We start from the raw sequence: 19,822 nt of genomic DNA, 5'->3' as shown, positions 1-19,822 counted from the left end.
TGCCAGACATCTCCAGGGAAGGGACATGCGCGCGCGCGAGCGCGCGCACACACACACACACACACACACACACACACACGCAGCAGACATTGGAGGAACACGACAGGTGAACTACAGAAGAAAAGCTCAGGGCTCTTGAGAGACCAAGAAAAGCCGATGCTGGACCCCTCAGCCAGCAGCCCCAGCTCCCCGACAGGTGTCCCAGCACCAGCCTCTGCGAGTGATAAATGAGCCTGGCCTTGAAACCACAGGGATCTGTATTCAAGTTCCAACTCTCACTTCTTGGTTAAGAGGCCCTGGGCAAAACTGGCTTAATAAAAGTCTTGTTTTCTCCTCAATAAACTAGAGTTGTTGACTGTAAAGGCAGCCCGTGGTCCACAGTGGCTTCGAAGGCTGCTGAGACTACTCAGGAGGCCAGAGCACAGCTTGAATGAGGCAGAGGCCACAGGGCCGATCAATAGATTGATGGATCAATCGATTGCTGCCGCTCTACTTCACATCCTTGAATGGGCCACAAGCCATGCCCGTCCCTCTCTTCTGAGGAGGGCATTCGAGGTACCTCCAGGCACAGCGCTGAAGACAGCTGCAAAGAGGGAAAAGCGTGATTCCTGGTCTGCAACCATTTGGGAACTTAACACAAAGCCATGCTTCACACCAGAAAAGCAACCTAAATTCTACGCTGGTGGTGGGCGGCTGCCAGCAAGATTTTTGGTCATGTAAAAATGTTTTGAACCTAGCCACCACGACGGGATCACAGCAAGCCATTCTGGCTTCCTCCTGGCCCCTCTTTCTCTACCACTCCACACTCTTATGCTCCGTGGTGCACTGGGGTGAGTTTCTCCTGCGAAGCTGCTGACAGACATTTCCAGGATGTTTAGATTCACCCTCCCTCCCGACAGCTTGGCTCTATCTTCTTACCCAAAAGAACAGGAGAGAGAAACTCCTCTGGGAGGCCCCAGGATGGGGAGAGAGGGAGTTCAGGACACGGGAGTTCAACTAGGGGTGATAAGTAGAGACAGGTAAATTTAAGCACGGGATGCTTGGCTCATATTTCAGTGATAGCCCCTCAGCTCTGCCTGTTTCTCTCCGTAAGCTGTTCAGGAGGGCTTGAGGGAGCCTGTGAAAGTACAGTCCACTGCTCCCTCCATTAGGAAGACGTCTGAGGTGTTAGCCAGGCAAGCTAATGAGTTAATTTGCACATGATTTTCACAGCATAGCTGGAAGTTGTCTAGGGTGAAAAGACAGGGGAGGGGCCGAGCACAAGTGTCTCTGACCCTCCCTCTCTACTCCAGCCCTAAACAAACTGGTAAACCTAGGGTGGTGATCCCCGAGCAATAGCCCGTGTCCCATCCCCACCCACTGCCCTAAGCCCCCTGCCAACAGGAGCTGTGCCCCACTTCTCCCTAGAAACCCATCCCGGAAGTCTCTCTCTAAGCCTCCCAGGCACGCGGCCCTTCTGCAGCCCTTGCAGCCTGGCTATCATTCTCTCGCCTCCCTCCCTACCCTGGGTTTCCTTTTCTGCTTTTCTCCTACCTCCCAGTCTCCCAACAACAGCAGCCAATCCCCAGCCTGCTCTAGAGCCACACCATATATGGAGAGGTTGGAAGGAAACCCGAGTAAAAGCGGGAGTGAACACACACACACAGGGTTGAGTGCTTTTCTGCACATGACCCTGTGTCTCTCTGTGTATAGCATGAGCCCCACTGTCCCCTGTCCCTGGTTCACCCCACCCACGAAAAAAACAGAGGAATGTATCTGTTCCTTCCCACCTTTATTCAGCCCCAGGAGACCATCACTCCAACTGGTTGCCTCTGACCTAGATTCCCTGCACTAATTACAACCCTAACGAGATCTAACAAACACCCAACTTAGCACAGCTGAGACCCTCGAGGTCAATTAGTGCAGTCCAGTTCCACTTGGGAAACAGGAGCTGGGGTCAGGAAGTCATGTGTATGCCCCAGTCCAACTACAGCGGAACTCCTTGGTTGAAGCAAGGATGAGAGGAATGTAAAAATTAGTAGGTCCAGGTTAAAAATGAGATTTTGGAGAATTAACCAGTGTGAGAAGAACATTTAAGTTGGGGAGCAGTTGGAGAATTTAGGTTCCCAGGCAGGCATGGTGGTGCATTAGAAGTCTGAGGCAGGAGAGTGGCACATTCGAGCCAGGCCTAGGCTAGAGGATTACAGACTTCCCTATGCCATCAGCACAAGGGCTGGTGCACCTTTATGAAGAAGAGGGACTCAGAAAAGTAGCCCCAGAGCCTGGGTCTGCAGCACGGCCTCAGTAGTGACCACTGGTCCCTCAACCTCAGTCCCCATCCTCCCTGCTGGCTTGGAAGAACGCAGAAGTCACTCCTTTCTCTCAGAATTACTCTACTTAATCTCATTCTTGCTTTTCATTCTTCAAGATATTACAACTCTGAGAACAAAAGGTCCTTCCTCCTTAGTGCTGGAGAGATGGCTCAGCGGTAAAGAACACCCACTGCTCTTGCAGAGGACCTGAGTCCCGTCCCCTGCATCCTCATCCAGGCAGCTCACAACCATCTGTTACTACAGCTCTGGGAGATGCGACGCCCTCTTCTGGCCTCTCTCAGCACCTGCACTCACATGCATATATCCATGCACAGATACATCAAAAGATGTAATTTAAAATGGTCTCAAAAGCCCCTTTCCTCGTCAAATCCTTCAGGTGGCAAGACAGGGCAACGGAAGGGCTCTCCTCTCCCGTGCTAGGCTGAGTGTCTGTGGAGGTGGGAAGCAGGCAGAAAGGACCAGAGAGAGGATCCTATGTGCAGATGCTGAAGTGGACTCAGTCTCTTCCCGGCTTCCACTGGCTGAGGTGGCAAAGGGAAGCCACAGCCCTGATATAGAGACAGGGAGGGAACTCACTCTCCCTCTTACCTGAGCAGCTATCAGCACCTCTCCCTGGATGACCAACAGGAATCTTAAACTGGGACTGACGAAATGGCTCAGCGGGTAAGAGCACTGACTGCTCTTCCAGAGGTCCTGAGTTCAAATCCCAGTAACCGCATGGCGGCTCACAACCACCCGTAATGAGATCTGACACTCTCTTCTGGTGTGTCTGAAGACAGCTACAGTGTACTTAATTATAATAATAAATAAATCTTTTTTAAAAAAGGAATCTTAAACTGTCACTCCGTGTATCGAGAGGTTATCAACCGAAGCTCTTGGTGGACCTGCTCCAAGCGCCTTCACAGGGTGGATTTGATGCTCGCCTCATTTTTTATTTTTTTTTTCCTGTTTCAAAAAGCTTTATTTTAACTTGGTCCAAGACTTGGGAGAGCAGTTACAAAGCTGCCTAGTGGCTTGAAAGGTTCATTCAGATGGAGGTCCGGAGGTGGGCTGGTGCTGAGCAGAGTGGGGAGCCCCTTGAAAGGCACAGAGGCCTCCTAGTCGTGCTTGAGAGTGAGGTGCTCAAAGAGATACTCGCCCAGAGATGCCTGGGGCACGCCAGTCTGCACCGGTTGTGACCCTGCCACCCTACGGAGGTTGGTCAGGTGGTTGCCCATCTTCTTGATGAGCTTCACCTCCTTATCCAGGAAGTGGCTTTCCAAGAAGTAGCAGAGATGAGGGTCTGCGCGGGCAGAACCCAGGGCATGCAGATCCAAGAGGGCTGGTTCAGGTTCTTCTCCAGGGCCAGGGCAGCTTCCATGGCCTCCTGTGTTTTACCCCATTCATCTTGAGATGGCTTCTGCACATCTTGAAGGAGTACACGGCCCCCACGATCGTTCTGCAACTTGAGCAGACACTCGGCCCCCTCGCGCTTCTCCTTGACCAATTCGCAGAAGTGACCTACGCCCTTCAGAGCCAAGTCATCCCGACCAAAAAAGAAGCCCATAGAGAGGTAGGTGTAGGAGGCCCGCAGGTGCAAGTTGACCAGGCAGTTCACAGCAGCTTCCACTTCAGTGGAATAATTCTGACGAATCTGAGAGGTCATGGCTGATCCAGAGTATGAGTTAATCGCGAAGATGATGCAGACTGGTCCTAGGAGCCAAGGGAGCAAGGAGATGGTCCCGGAGGCTGCGACTGGAGAGACTTGTAAGGTGGCTGGAAGCTAAGTGGGAGTCCCCGGGTCTGTTCAGTCCAAACACTGTTGAAGCAAGACACAGATCCACGGGACCTCCAGGGCGCCACTCTTGCTCTCCCCATTTTCAAGGCAGGGCTGTTGCTTAATGTGAGTTTATCTGTGGAAGTTGCAGACCTTACTTAGTCCATAAGGGATCTTATAGTTTCTCTCTTAAAATTCAGCTGCATGTAAGAAGCCACAGCTAGCATCCTAACTGAGAGACCATTTTATAAAAGAGACTCTGAACCTGCATAGCTTCATCTAAACCTGACAGCCGAAAGCAGAGCAGCCAAACTAGTGAAGCCCAAAAGATGGAGAAAGCTGGCAGGATGAAAGGTGGCACACACCTTTAGATCCAACAGGCAGGAAGAAGAGGCAGGCAGGTCTCTGTGAGTTCAAGGCCACCCTGGTCTACAGAGTGAGTTCCAGGACAAGACCTGAGGAATTAACAATGCTTGATCCCGAAGGGCCAAGATCCCCCAATGCACAGTAAAACAAGAAACTGGTTTGGGGAAGTAGAAGGCCGCCATCATCAAAACCTAAAACAGGAGTGGTTGCCACTGTGACCAGCTGCAGATGCAAGCAATATGGGCTGTGAGGACAGTTAGTAAGGCTGGGGCAGGCAGGGGGGAAACATTGGAGACTGGAGAGAGGTTCCTATGGTGCAAATGGGCAGAATGATGGATAAAACTGTTGTCTGCGGTAACTTGGCAGACAGCAAATAGACCCAATAGACTGGAGGAGTCTTCTGAGGGGAGTCTGCAAACGCCAGTGGGCTCTCTTGCTGTGTGTTGGTAAGATATCACAAACAGGAATGGTGAAGGCAACCTTCGAGTTTATAAGCAAACCTGAAGGAAAACCCCGAGAGCCCCGGGAAGGTCCAGTGGAGAAAGCATCCCCAGCATTCCCCTGCGGTAGTTAAGAAGAGCGAGATGCTGGAGGGGACCACTCGGCCAGGAGCGGTGCCCACGAGTCCAGTGGAGTGAGCCGATGTACAGGCCTGCCTCTTCTGAGCCTGACAGGAAAGCAGAGGGGCTGACCTGTCACTGAGGCAGAAGACAGAGTTCAAAGTAAAAGAGACCTGTCAGGGCACAGTCAGGCATGGTCAGGAACAGTCAGGCTGCTACTGGAACTCCACAGGAAAGTGGCCTGTATGGCACTTCAGTTGGTTGAAGGCCCTGAATTTTGCTTTATTTCATTATTTTGTAGTCCTAGGATTGAACCCAGGGCCTCTCCCATTCTTGGCGAGCTCTCAGCCTATGAGCCACACTCCCAGAATCTACTTCTTCAAGCCTGGAATCCTCCCGTCCTGCGCTGATGGTCAGACATTTCGACTTTGCTAGTGCAGACTGTCCCTTTTCCAGGATTCTAGATGTTCTGTAACGCTCCCATCATAGTAAACCACCTCTTGCTGTCCTTGCTGGTGTGTGAATCTGGAATCCCAACACAGTGCTGCCTCACATAGTCTTCTAGCCCAATATCATAGAAATCTAGATGATTTGGAGACCTCCCTGGCTCCTGATGGAGCACTCTGTGTGTTAGCTAGTCCCTCCTTGCCTTCCTGCTGAATAATGCTGTGACTTAGTTGTTATTCCAGCAGTCAGGGGACAAGATGGGGCAGGTCTGAGGAAGCTCTTCTGTAACATGACCAGGAAAGCCATCTGTATTGTCCTGAGTGGTAGCTGAGTCTGATTTGTAACTGAGAACTAGTTTTCCCATTTTAAGATAATGTCTCAATAAATTGCCTAGGTCTGATATTTCTGCTTCACCCCTTAAATGGCTGGAATCATAGGTATGTGCCACCATATTGGCCTCTGAAGATTTCTGACTTCCAGTATTCTCTGAACCCTTAGATGATAGAACGCTTGCCTAACGTGGATAAGAGCTTCAGTTCTGTCTCCAGCACCACATAAAATCAGCATGGCAGTACAAGCCTGAATTGTAGACCTAGCACTCGAAGGGTAGAAGTGAGAGGGTCGGGTTCAAGGTCATCCACAACTACTTAGGAAATTTGTGGTTGGTCTGGATTCGTGAGACACTTATTGGGGTGGGGTGAGGGTGCTAACCATGGATTATGATTCATAGAAGACGCATACACCATGCACTCTACCACAGCAGTGAGGACCGTGCTGTTGAGGGCTACCAGCATCGCTAAAATCATGGTGGTATCTGCAGTCCAGAGACAGAGGTAGTAACATGATTATTGATAAAGGCTATTGACATCCCACTCCCAGCTCCGTTAGGGACCAAGAGCTACAAGACCAGTCCGGACATCACAATTATTTTAATGGCTAGAAAAATTGAAGGACCAGCCAAGGGCTTGACTCAAAGGCAGAGTTCAGCTGACTAATGGCACACGATATCCCCAGGGGCAAACAGACGAGAGCACAGACTGAGTGTGTAATCGACCCCAGCACAAGCAGGCACACAGAGCTGTTCACAGCTACCCCCATAAGAAACCACAAACTCTCAAGAAACTGGACCCTTGTGTGTCATTGGTAACAATGAAGAATAAGTGTGTGATAGTTCCTTGAAAGTTAAAAAGGGCATCGCCAGGGCCTGGGAGATGGTTCAATGGTTAAGAATACTGGCTGCTCTTCTGGAGGACCAGGGTTCAATTCCTGGCACCCACATGACAGCTCACAACTTTCTGTAACCCAGTCCAGATGATCTGATGCCCTCAGAGAGGAGACATGTAAGTGGTGAACATATATACATGCAGACAAGGTGCCCACTTAAATAAATAATTTTTAAAAGAGAAAGAATCTGCTGGGTAGTGGTGGCACTCGCCTTTAATCCCAGAAGGTAGAGGCAGATAGATCTCTGAGTTTGAACCCAGCCTGATCTACAGAGCAAGTTCCAGGACACAGAAACTCTGTCTGAAAAAAACAAGGGTGGGTGGAGAAGATATTCCAGTGATCAGGGATGAGCAGATGTGTAATACTGTATGACAGGGTTGGAGATGGCTCATTAGGTAAAGTACTTGCCATAGAAGCTTGGGGACCTGGGCCCAGTCCCCAGAATCCATGTAAAAGGCAGGCTTAGTGTCTGATGCGTGTAATCTCAGCCCCAAGAAGGCAGATAGTGCCAGCCAGCATGGCTGAGGATCCTTATCTTAAAACACAAGGTGGGTGGCTGATGAGGAACAACACCCAAGGTTGACCTCGGCCTCCACCCACATGGGCGAACATGCGTGTCCACACATACCATACGTGTACACCCACACAAAATGTGATATGAACACTTGAGGGAGAAATCCTGCCGCGCGCTACAGCACAGATGAACTATCATTAAGTGAGATACACAGGTCACGAACAGGCAGATACTCACGATTCCACTTCCATGATGTATCTAGCGTAGCCAGATTTGGAGGACAGAAAATAGAACATTAGTTGCATGGACTTGCTTATTAATGGGTTTAATTTCACTATTGCAAAGCAAAGAAGTCCTGGGGTTCCACTGCACACAGTCATGAATATGTGTGGCGCCACAGAGCCATGAGCAGTGGAGACGATAAATTCGGGGAGTTGTTTGTTTGTTTGTTTACCTCACTTAAAAATAGAATAGACCTTTTTTTTTTCCAGCACTGGGGATCAAATCCAGAATCTTGTACATGCTAGGAGAGTTCTCATGTCGGACCAACCTCGGTTTTCCAGGCCAGGCGCCTGACTCCTGGTTCTGGCTCCTAGAGGATGCACTCCCAGTAGGTGGAGACCAAGGCCAGACTTCTCAATGGGTAAAAATTAAGTCCTCATTTAAAAGGGGCATCTTACTGCTGTAAAATTCTAAATTTAGTGTCTTTTACACAGTGCCCTGTTTAATTTTTGATTGGTTTGCCCCATTTCTCTTTTAGCATCTGATTTAAGTTTTTTGTTGCTGTGGAGAACCCCAAGGATAAAGATACCAACAAGCAGCTGGGAAAAAGCAGGGACAGCAAACGACTTTTCTATCAAACAAGAGTGTACTGAACCCCAGAGGCAGATAGGTCTCTGTGAGCTCTGGGCCAGCCTGGTCTACATAGTGAATTGCAGAGCAGCCAGGACTACGCTAAGACCACAGCAAAATAACTTGATTTTCAGTTTACTGTTAGGCTGGGCCTAGAGCTCAGTGGAAGAACTATAGCTAGCTTGTGCAGAGCTCTGATTTCAGGCCAGAGGCGGAGAGTAGCTGTTTAAGTAAGTCACTATGAATTCTTTTCTTCCCACATGATACTGAAGTAAGCTTTAGTAAATGTATCTGGTGAGGAAAAGGCCACCGGGGTGCCGGGCAGTGCCATCGGCGTAGCTTACCACTGTAATCTGCGTGGCATTCTCTGAGGAGGAACTACAGCATGACAGCCTGTAATTTCCTGCAGATTAACATGCCAAGAAAATGCCACTTATGTGTTAAACTGTGGAGCTGCGATGCCCTCCACTGGGAGGGGGCGGATTACACACAAGTGTGTGTGTGTGAATAGACGTGTGTGGCTTCTTTCTCCCACTCTAAATAAAACTTAGTGTGGTCAGTAACTTTGGAGTAAACATTGCCTTCATGCTGCCACCAAAGCATGGTGTTAGGGGCCAGAGGGATGGCTCGAGGGGTAGAGGCTCTTGCTCCCAACATGGTGGAGGGAGAGAAGCAACTTTAGATGGCTGACCTCTGACCTCCACATAGCCACCATGTACCACCTCCATGCGCACTCATAAGCACACACACAAATAAATATATAAACAACTAAATGTCTTTTTTACATTAAAAGCCACGCCCAGCCATGCCATGCAGTTTAAAATCCCAGCTAATTAAGAAGCTGAACAAGGCAGGAGAATCTCAAGTTGGAGGTCAGCCTGGGCAACATAGTGATAACCTGTCTCAAAATCAACTTAAGAAGTGTGAGGGGGTACAGGTCAGTGGCTAGCACACACAGGGCCCTGGCTTCATCCCCAGTACCACATACGCAGAGGGGGAAAATGTCTCTAAATAGAAAGGCATTCACTCCCACCCTAGAGTGTTGCCGTTTGTCTATCTCCTTTCCCCCAACCAGATAGAGAGCACCTCCGACAGGTGCTGGGGAAAGGGGCTCAGTGAGTGCCTGCAAGCACTTAGCCATCCTGAGGCTTTAAAAGGGAGACTCACAGGGCCCATTAAAGCCATCAAGTGTATTAGCAGAAGCTCCGCTGTCTGGAAGGCTGTGCTCCCTCCCACTGGGCTGTTTCTTAGTGGTTGTTTGACATTGGACAATTCTCAATTCCTAAATCTACTACCTCATTTAAAAAAAAAAGGAATTAGGACTCACTCTCATCCACTTCCCTTGCCTCCTACAGCTGCCATCTTGCAAACACTGTATGTGCCCCTCCTGCCCCACGGCTGGTCTTAAGCTCCTGGCTCGTGACCCTCCCTACTGTGCCTCCGGAGCACTGTGCTGACAGGCACATGTGAACTTCTCAGAGATGGTGTGCATCTTAAAGGACGATTGGAGAACAGACTTGGAATTCCAAGCCAGAGCAGAGCAGGCTGAGGGCAGGGTGTGTCTCGCCTCGGCAGTCCTGAGCCTCCACAGCCAGGTTTATCAGACACAACCGCCAGGCTTATATTTTTTTCAACTGTATAATGGTGCAAAAGCAATATGCATTCACCAAACCTGACTTTGAGTTTGGGTCTTTTCCGGGGCTGCACATTGGGTATGCAATCTCAAAGCTGGGCAGTGGCTACAGCTCCCAGTCAGCCCCATGACGCGGGCTCTACTGGGAACGAAGACATAAGATGTGGGAGGTTATGGGACCTCAATGTGTTCTCAGCCTATTACAGATATTGGGGCCATCTAGGTTCTAGACATGATGAATCTGTGGCCTCTGCTACTTAATGTTTGTCTCCCCTGAGACTTGGTCCCTTGTACCGGTCTCTGTTGTCTTACATGAGAATAAAATGTGCCTAAGGTTTGTTTGCCAATCAGGAAGATATATAATATACAGAAATCTGAGGAAAAGGAGACAGCTCAGTTGTTAAATGATTGGCATACTGATGAAGCAGAAGCCGATGAAGTGGGTGGATGCCTGGGAGCTCACTGGCCAGCCTGGCCTAGCTTATTCTGCAAGCTCTAAGCCAATGAAACTCCCTGTAACATTTCATAAGATGGAAAGTGACTGAAAAACAGCACCATTTTGAGGTGACCAAGGTTGACCTCTGGCTTCCAAATACACACACACACACATCATTTTTTCAAAAACAGAAACGACATGAACTCCCTGAAGGATATCCCTTTTCAGGGATGTTCAGCGAGAGGCTGATGCAGGAGCCACACTCTGGGAAAGAATAGGATGTGTTTGCATCTACCATCTTTGGCTTAATAGCATGTGTCTTTCTAAATTCCATTCTGGCAAGGCTTTCCAAGAAAGTAAAATGAAACAGGTCCTTTCCCATCCATTGACTCATTAAGTCTCTCTAACACTAGAGCCAACTGGGAATTACTTGGCGATGGTACCCAAGATTACCCAACTGCTAACTGGCTACATCTAAAACCAATCCTTCCGTCATTAGCAGGGAGAGGCGTTATGTACATAGATCACATGTACATCCTGGAAACTCCTGGGAGATTTCCTCAAACAAAGGGCTTGTGTTCCCAAATCTATTTTGTATGTATATGTGTGTTTTTAAAATACTTCTTTTTTTTATTTTATTAACACTGATGCTATGTTCTGCCTTCATATATGTCTGTACAAGGGGGTCAGATCCCTGGAATTGGAGTTACAGACAGTCAGGAGTTACCATGTGGGTGCTGGGATTTGAACCTGAGTCTTTTGGAAGAGCAGCCAGTGCTGATATTTCTCCAGCCCCATACTTCATGTTTCTTTTTATGGCAAGGCTACACACAGAAACAGAGCTAACAGGTCAACTTTGGACATGACACAGTGATGTCCAGGCATAAGAAAGAATGCATTTCTACTGAGGGTTGTGTGGTCTCCCCATCTGAGACAGCTTCCTCTCCTAGGCAGTCTTCAATTGATGGACCAGTTCATAAACTCCTGTAACTCCAGTTCCAAGGGATCCAATGCCCCTCCTGGCCTCTGTGGGCCCCACACAAGCCTGTGCATGTGTGCATGCTCTCATGCACACACACCCCCCAAAATGAGAAACCTTGGAACACCCTAAATCCCTAGCACTGGTGGCTTTCGTTGTAAATAGGAAAGAGTAGGCTTTTCAGCATGATGTGTCTATGTTAGTTTGAACAAAAATGTCCCTATAGGCCCATAGGGAGTGGCAGTATTCGGAGAAGTGGCCTTGTTGGAGTAGGTACAAATGGCTTTGTTGGAGGAAGTGTATTACTGGGAGTGAGCATGGTGCTTTCAGAAGCTCAAGCCAGGCCCAGGGTCTCTCTCTCTCTCTCTCTCTCTCTCTCTCTCTCTCTCTCTCTCTCTCTCTCTCTCTTCCTGCTGCCTACGGATCCAGATGTAAAACTCTCAACTACCGCTCCAGCACCACATCTACCTGCGAACTGCAATGCCAAGATAATAATGGACTAAACCTCTGAACTATAAGCCAACCCAAATTAAATGTTTTCCTTTGTAACAGTTGCCATGGTAGCCAGGCAGTGGTGGCACACACCTTTAATCCCAGCACTCAGGAGGCAAAGGCAGGTGAATCTCTGAGTTCAAGGACAGCATGGTTTGCAAAGGGAGTTCCAGGATAGCCAGGGCTACACAGACAAACCCTGTCTTGGAAAGCAAACAAAAATGTTGCCATGGTCATAATGTTTCTTCACACCAATGAACCCGTACGACAATGTCCCTCATTCGCAGCCTAGGATGCTTGACAGTGACACGCCCCAGACACACCCTCTGATCTGATGCATCTCATTTAAAGCCTTCTTCATACCTGAGTTGAAAGATGATATTTTTTTTTTACATATGACCACAAATAATAAAGACCAGAGATCAAGTTATCTTGTAATGTCCAAACCATCCTCTCTTGAAAATCTGCCGTACTTGCTGGCAAATGAGCTCTCCCCATGAGCAGTGGCTACTGACTATTCATTAAACACTGTTGAGAGCTGGACTGACAAATGAGGCTTCCCTGATGCCCTGATTTATGGAGAGGGAAGGAAGTGCCTTCTCTAAAACCAGGAACATGTTTGGTCTAAGACAACTTGTGCGAGACCTCCCCGCCCCAAGCTTTCTATCTCCTCTGCCCTCTGTCTTCTGAGTTCCTGATCCTCTCTTTCAGAACTGTGTCACTGAAGAAAGGTTTGCTGGTCCAGGTCATAACACATACGTATTTGCTTGAATTTTCCTCTAACAGTCACAAGGCAACTTCAACCAGTCAAATACCACCAATGGCTGGCTCTCCTTCCAGAGTCTAATGCTCTGTGTAACCTGGAGTAAGTACTCTTCCCGGACTTGGAGCTCCCTTTAGAGCAGTGGTTCTCAGCCTTCCTACTGCTGGGACCCTTTAACACAGCTCCTCATGCTGCTCTGACCCCCAACCATAACATTATTTTCCTTGCTACCCCTTAGCTGTAATTTTGCTGCTGAGCAGTGTCTCAACCCCGAAGGCCATTCTTCAGCGACTGAGTTCTGGGGTTCTGAGAGAGAGAAGACCAGAAGATCAGAAGAGTCTAGAGGACAGAGAAGACAGGGAAGTTTGAGAGTATCTGTCTTCCCTGCGACCCACAGGTTGAGAACCCATGCTTTAGCGTAAGGCACAATTCTCCTCAGTGTGTTCCCAGGCTCTGAACTCAAAGCACAGGGCCTCAGGCCACATTGTTTCTCAAGTCTGACACATCCTAAAATCTCTACTAATACCCGAGAGGTAACTGTGCTTCTCCAGCCTTTATCCGATCACTGTGTATTCCCTAGGAAGGCAGCTCTCAGAGCCTCTGGATGGCTCAGCGACTGCTCTGATGCCAATTTAATAACTTTAAATCTTGGGAAAGCTGTTCTTTGGTGTAGATTTAAATCTCTCCAGACGAATCTTCAAGAAAACCAAGGAACCAGCAGAATCGGTTTTAAAGTTTTGCCTTCCTCTCCAATGCTGCCTCGGCCCAGACATCAGTTCTCACAAGCGCAGCGTCGGGGACCCCAGCTTCCATGCAGTTAAGTCCAGTGAGCGTGGGAACCATCGCTTGACCCCCAAAGGCGCAAGACAAACAAAAACAAACAAAAGCAAATACCTTTTGAGAATTTCGTTTGAAGCACCAAGTGTAACGGAGGGCGGGGGATGATTTCTGAGATTAGGGGGTGTTGGGGGGTGTAGAACTGTGGAGAGCGGTTTCGGAAGGGCGCCGCATACCAGACAATGAGCTACAAGAGCCTCGGGCTGTGGCCTCAATGAGGCCTTTCAGCAGCCCCACACTGCCTCGCTTGTTCCCCTAGAGGGGCGCTTTCTGGAAGCTAAGCCCTCAGCTGGCAAGAGCAGGGACCCCTGTGCCATTTGTCTGTCAACTTCTTTAGAAGGCGAAGCCTCCCGTACAGCTGTCTAGCTTCGCATTTCCTTTCTGCGCTTGGATGCTCGCGGTGACAGACGGAGGCGGCGGCGAGGGGCCCTGTAAAACCGCGAGGAAAGAAAAAGTCTAAAGTGCCCCTGGTTCCCGCTTGCGGCTGTTGGAGAAAGCCTCGCCCCTCAGAGAAACCAGCACTAATTAAGAGGGAGAAAGGAAAAGCTAAGCCCAGGTCTCAGCACTGGAAATCAGTAGGATGCTCCCCAGAGCCTAGAAGCACCAAAAACTTCAAAACCAAATAAGAAGCGCCTGTGGTCCACCCGCCCTTTCCAAATTAACAACGTCCTTTCCAAAATTTTTAACATAGGAATCTTTTAGAGGGTGAATTTCACCTCAACAACTTAATTTTTTTAAATCTTTTCACCTTTAACCAAGTCTGTTGGCATTACTACCCAAAATGATCCAGACTGACAAATATCTCTACATGCAGTTTCCCCAAAATTTGTTTTTTGTTGTTTGTTTGTTTGTTTGTTTGTTTTTGAGGGTCTTTTTTCTTGTTTTACTACCCTTCTTGAGCGTACCCCACATAGTTTTTACAGAGAATGTATCTCCATGCTTCCTTTAACAGCTTGGTAAGAACAGCTTGGCCCGGGCGAGCACACCCGGAAGACGTCAGCACGCCTAAGAAGAACTGAAACTCAATGTTTTCCACAAACAACAAGTTTCAAAAATTAGACTTGAATGTTGAAAATAAGCACCTTAGGGGATGTTATTTTAAAAGCACGCCAACGTTGGTTTTTTTGTTTGTTTGTTTGTTTGTTTGTTTGGGGAGATGTGTGGGGTGGGTACAACAGTCACTTTCATGTAACCCAAGCTGGCTCTACCTTACTTTGTCACTGAGGATGATCTGAACTCTCGACCCTTGGGAATCACAGGCACACAATACCAGTTCTGGCTAGCACTGTTCCTTTAAGAAAGAAGAAAAAAGTAATAGTTTGATGAATTCTAATGATTTAGTGAAAAAAAATTAAGCTTAGTCCTAAAATGTGATATAAAAATAATCAAATAGATTATCATAAAATGAGAAAGTGCTCATCCTTAGTAATAATTACAATAACCACATACTTTATCATAAAACAATATCTTTTGCATTCAATTTAGCTTTCTAACTAAATGTGACAACCAGGAAATGGACTTGGCTGTGCACTGTGGTAAGATTTTAAATGAGACTGTACAATCTTCTATCAAGCAATTTACTAAGACACATTAAAAACTGTATTGAGGCTAGAAGGATGGTTCAGTGGTTAAGAGCATATACTACCTTTTCGGAGGACTCAGGTTGAGTTCCCAGCACCCACAGAGAGCCTCACAGTGACCTGGGGACCCAACACCTTCTTCTGGCCTCCTAGGGAGAGAACACTTACATGCACAGACACATACAGACACAGACACATAAATAAAGATTAATCTTTAAAAAGAAAAACAGCATCCTTGCGTGTGGTGGTGCCTGCCCTTACTCCAGCACTCGGGAGGCAGAGGCAGGTGAACTCTGTGAGTTCAAGGCCAGTCTGGTCTGCAGAGTGAGTCCCAGGCCAGCCAGGGCTACACAGAGAAGAAACCCTGTCTCCAAAACCCAAGCAAAGCAAAGCAACACAACAACAGCAAAACTTGATCCACAATCCTAAAGACAGCGATTGCTCTCGGTGCTGAGGAGGAGACCTGCAGCCTCACAGATCTGAGGTAAGCACTCTACCCACCATGCTATACCTTCAGACTAAGACAACCCTTCCTGTGTATCTCCTTCCAATTCTTTCTTTTTTTTTTTTTAATAATAATTTATTTATTTATTTTTATGTAAGTACACTGTAGCTGTCTTCAGATGCACCAGAAGAGGGCATCAGATCTCATTATGGGTGGTTGTGAGCCACCATGTGGTTGCTGGGATTTGAACTTTGGACCTTCGGAAGAGCAGTCGGGTGCTCTTACCCACTGAGCCATCTCACCAGCCCCCCTTCCAATTCTTTCAAAAACACTTAAAATATATTTGTGATCGTGGAATATAGTTATTTACTTTTTTTTTCTCTTAAAACAATGGGCATTTGTTTTAAATGATCACAATTACTTAAAATGCCTCCATGGCCATAATGGTGTCATAATTTGTTTAATACTTTATACCATCCATTTCCTCATATCTGCTGCCTCAGTACCCGTGTTTCTTCAAAAACGATTTCATATTCGAGAGTTTCCTCCTCGGGTCTGGTTCCGGCAAGTGGAGGCGTGCTGGGTTAGAGGTGTGCAGCAGTCAGTCTCGCCTTCCACCACGAGGGTCCTGAAGGTCAAGTTCAGATTACAGAATTACCTGGACAGGAGCACATTTACCTACTGAGCCAGACCGCCGGCTCTTCTAAAACATTTCCTACACGTGGCTATTAAATTTTTTTACATGGGGCTGGCGAGATGGCTTAATTAGCAAAGTGTTTGTAGTGCAAACATGTGGATCAAAATTTGAATCCCCAGCACCTCCGTAAAAAAAACCAGTATGGGCAGCTGGAGAGACGGCTCCCTGGCTAAGAATACTTGTTGCTCTTGCAAAGGATCCAGATTTGATTTCCAACACATACATGGGGATTCACAACCATTTGGAACTCCAGTTCCAGGGCATTCAATGCTGTCTTCTGACCTCTGTGGGCACCAAACATGTATGTGGGTGCATATACTTACATACATACATGCATACATACATACATGCAGCAAAACACCCTTACACATAAAAGTGAAATGAAAAGAAAACACCCAGTATAGAAGCCTGCTGTAATCCCAGCACCAGGGAGGTGCAGACAGGCAGGTTCAGCTCAGTGAGTACAGAACTGAAGGAGGAGGAAGAGGAGGAGGAGGAGGAGGAAGAGGAAGGAAGGAAGGAAGGAACTGAAGAGCCAAGTGGAGAGGAGCCCACCTGACATCTAGCATCTACACATAAGTGCATACACACATGGACAGTATATACCACACACAAAGAAAAGAAAGAGATGTTTGATACAAACATAGCTTTTAACATTTTCTATTTTATAACTTGACCAATTAGACTGGGGCCAGCAAGCTGGGTCAGCTGGAAAAGGTGTCACTCACCATGCCTAACATCTAAGCCCAAGCTCCAGACTGTCATAGTGGAAGGAGAAGGCCAGCTCCCAAAAGTTGTCCTGTGGTTTCCATAGATGTGCACACACGCGAACACGCACACACACATGCATACACAAGGGAAGGGGGTGGAGGCAAGTATTTTTTTTTCAAGACACAGTTTCTCTGTGTAGCCCTGCCTGTCCCAGAATTCTTTCTGTAGGCCAGGCTGACCTCAACCTCACAGAGATCCACATATCCTCTGCTTCCCTAGTGTTGGGATTAAATGCATGCATGAGCACCACCAGGCTAGAAATGTACATTTTAAAAAGGTTAGACTGGAGGAACTCATAGGTTTAAAGAACAGATTCCTTCCAAACAGCTTGGGTTTAAATCTCTGCTCTACCATAACTAGTCTTGTGGCCTTGGCAACTCACTTAAACAAGTTTCCCCTTTGGTGAAAATGGAATGAATACCAGGACTGCCCTCAGTGAGAGTCACATGAGTAAATGAGTCTACACAGGCCACTTAGGACAGTGCCTGGCACCTGCCTGTGAAGTCATGACAGTTTCATTATCACCAAGCATGCCAGCAAAGCCGCTGGCTGTTTATTGTATAAAATGCTTAGACAGAAACAAGCACATGTCATGTATAGCATTACTTACTGTGAAATTATATCAATATCCAAGAAGTTCAGTGAATTTCAAACTTTCACCCTAGTGAGCATCTAAACACCTAAAGAACGCCTAATAATGTTCTCATCATTCGACCTGGAGCTTCCATTACGTGCTAGAGACAGGCACTGTATAAAGAGAAGTTAGAAAATACCATCCTCCGTGCCATGGTCTAGGAGAAAGATAGACAGTGGTCGACATAGTTATCAGTCTCTACGAAACCCTGGCACGCTAGCCTGCAGTTCAGTGTGTCCAGAGGCTACCCTGGAGCTCTCGGTCCAGCCTCTGCTGATTGCAGGCATGCATGGCCTTTAAAGTAAGACAAGGATTCATGGTAGCCCATTCTTTGCCTGCTGTCTCTCCCACTCCAGGCGTTCTTTCCAGAAGAGAGAAGCCTAACACGCCTAACACATCTCTGTTGGTGCTGCAGCAGCCAGTGCCCACCTGGGGGCAGGGGGGAGCCACATCAAAGACGTTTAATGCTCATCTCTTGAATCAAACGATTCAAGATTCAAGCTAAGATTCAGAAGGTGTGTTCAATAGTTTTTTTTTTTAACTTTGATGCTGTAGATTATAGGATTTTGCATTTTTTGAAAATATTTTTTTAAAGATTTATTTATTTTTATGTTAGTACACTGTTGCTATCTTCAGACACACCAGAAGAGGGCATCGGATCCCCATTACAGATGGTTGTGAGCTACCATGTAGTTGCTGGGAATTGAACTCAGGACCTCTGGAAGAGCAGTCTGTGCTCTTAACCGCTGAGCCATCTCTCTAGCCCAGGACTTTGCATTTTTAAATTCAGACTCAGTTGATAAGACAGTAAAAAAATATGGGCAATCCAGCAATCACATTCCTGTGTGTAGATCAGGAGAGCTAGCCTGAGCTCTGAAGGGTCCTATGGGTCACCTGCTCTGTGGCAGTAACCCACAAGGCCCAAACACCCGTGGAACTACCCACCCAGCAGCATCTTGTTTATTTGGACACTGAAATTTGAATTTTTGTATCAAAATATTAAGAATAGTATTTCATGCCCCAATACTAGTTTTTTTATTAGATATTTTCTTTATTTGTATTTAAAATGTTATCCCCTTTCCTAGTTTCCCCTCCAAAAATCCCCTATCCCCCTCCCCTTGCTCTCCAACCCACCCACTTCCATTCTTGGTCCTGGCATTCCCCTATACTGGGGCATAGAACCTTCACAGGACCAAGGGCCTCTCCTCCCATTGATGATCGACAAGGCCAACCTCTGCTACATATAAAGCTAGAGCCACCAGTCACACCACGTGTTTTCTTTGATTGGTGCTTTAGTCCCAAGGAGCTCTAGTGGTACTGGTTAGTTCATATTGTTGTTCCTCCTATAAGGCTGCAAACCCCTTCAGCTCCTTGGGTACTTTCTCTAGCTCCTTCATTGGGGACCTTGTGCTCCGTCCAATGGATGACTGTGCACATCCTCTTCTGTATTTTCCAGGCACTGGCAGAGCCTCTCAGGAGACAACTATATCAGGCTCCTGTCAGCAAGCTCTTGTTGGCATCTGCCATAGTGTCTGGGTTTGGTGGTTGTTTATGAGATAGATCCCCAAGTGGGGGAGTCTCTGGATGGTCCTTCCTTCAGTCTCTGCTCCAATACTAGTTTTATATCACACACACAAAAATACTGTTTTATTTAAAGCTATTCAGAAATGTAAAAGACACCTAGGCCTGGACATATTTGCATAGTAGCAATTATGCAAATACCAAAAATGGTGGTATGCAATTAGCAAAGCTATGTGTATCGACACAGGTAAATCTTACAAGCCAAAGTCTAAGGGGACACACATTACAGAACAAGTGTGAGGTCACTTATGTAAGGTTTTAAAATATGCACAAATTCTACGTTACTGTGTATATTTAACATACATACTACAAGTAGAAAAACTCATATGGAAATGTTCCACATCAAACCCATCAATCTGGGGACCACAGCAGCAGGTGACAAGAAGAGTGCCATGCTACTGGAGAAGGGGAAACTGAGGCACAGAGGTTAGGAGATGAGGGGCTTCCATCGGGTTGCTGAGAGGTTAAGTTGAATGTCAATTTATGGGAATCTGTCCTCAGAATCTTGTGCCACATCTTAAATATTTAATAATAAATAAAAGGAAATATATAGTTAATGTGAGGAAGAATGGGTTTTTGTGTTTATTAATTTGGGATGGATGCCTTGTGCTTCAGTGCCCTTGAGAAAGTCAGAGAACAACCTGCAGGGGGACCTTCCATCTCTCCTTCCATCGTGGTCCTAGGATTGAGCTCAGGTGGTCAGGCTCATCAGCCAGCATCTTTACCTGCTGAGCCATCTTGTCAACCTGAGAGACTGATTTGTAATTTACAAATCCAAGCCTATCCTGTCTCAAAAGAGAAAAGAAAAATCTTTCCTGTTCAGTTATGGACCTGATACTAAAAGAAAATGCAGTGCCAGACGGTGGTGGCGCACGCCTTTAATCCCAGCACTTGGGAGGCAGAGGCAGGCGGATTTCTGAGTTCGAGGCCAGCCTGGTCTACA

General features: G+C 47.2%; 2 pseudogenes; one reads left to right on the top strand and one right to left on the bottom strand.

Moving 5' to 3' along the window:
• Positions 1-3,363: 3,363 nt before the first annotated feature.
• LOC110291748 lies at positions 3,364-3,957 on the bottom strand (annotated as a pseudogene).
• Positions 3,958-3,988: 31 nt separating this feature from the next.
• The window catches only part of LOC110291880, an 18,707-nt pseudogene continuing 2,873 nt past the window's right edge, over positions 3,989-19,822 (top strand).

This window comes from Mus caroli, chromosome 3, assembly GCF_900094665.2.
Source record: "Mus caroli chromosome 3, CAROLI_EIJ_v1.1, whole genome shotgun sequence".
Lineage (NCBI taxonomy): Eukaryota > Metazoa > Chordata > Mammalia > Rodentia > Muridae > Mus > Mus caroli.
Note: the sequence above shows the minus strand (reverse complement) of the source record. Positions and strands in the feature narration are given on the sequence as shown.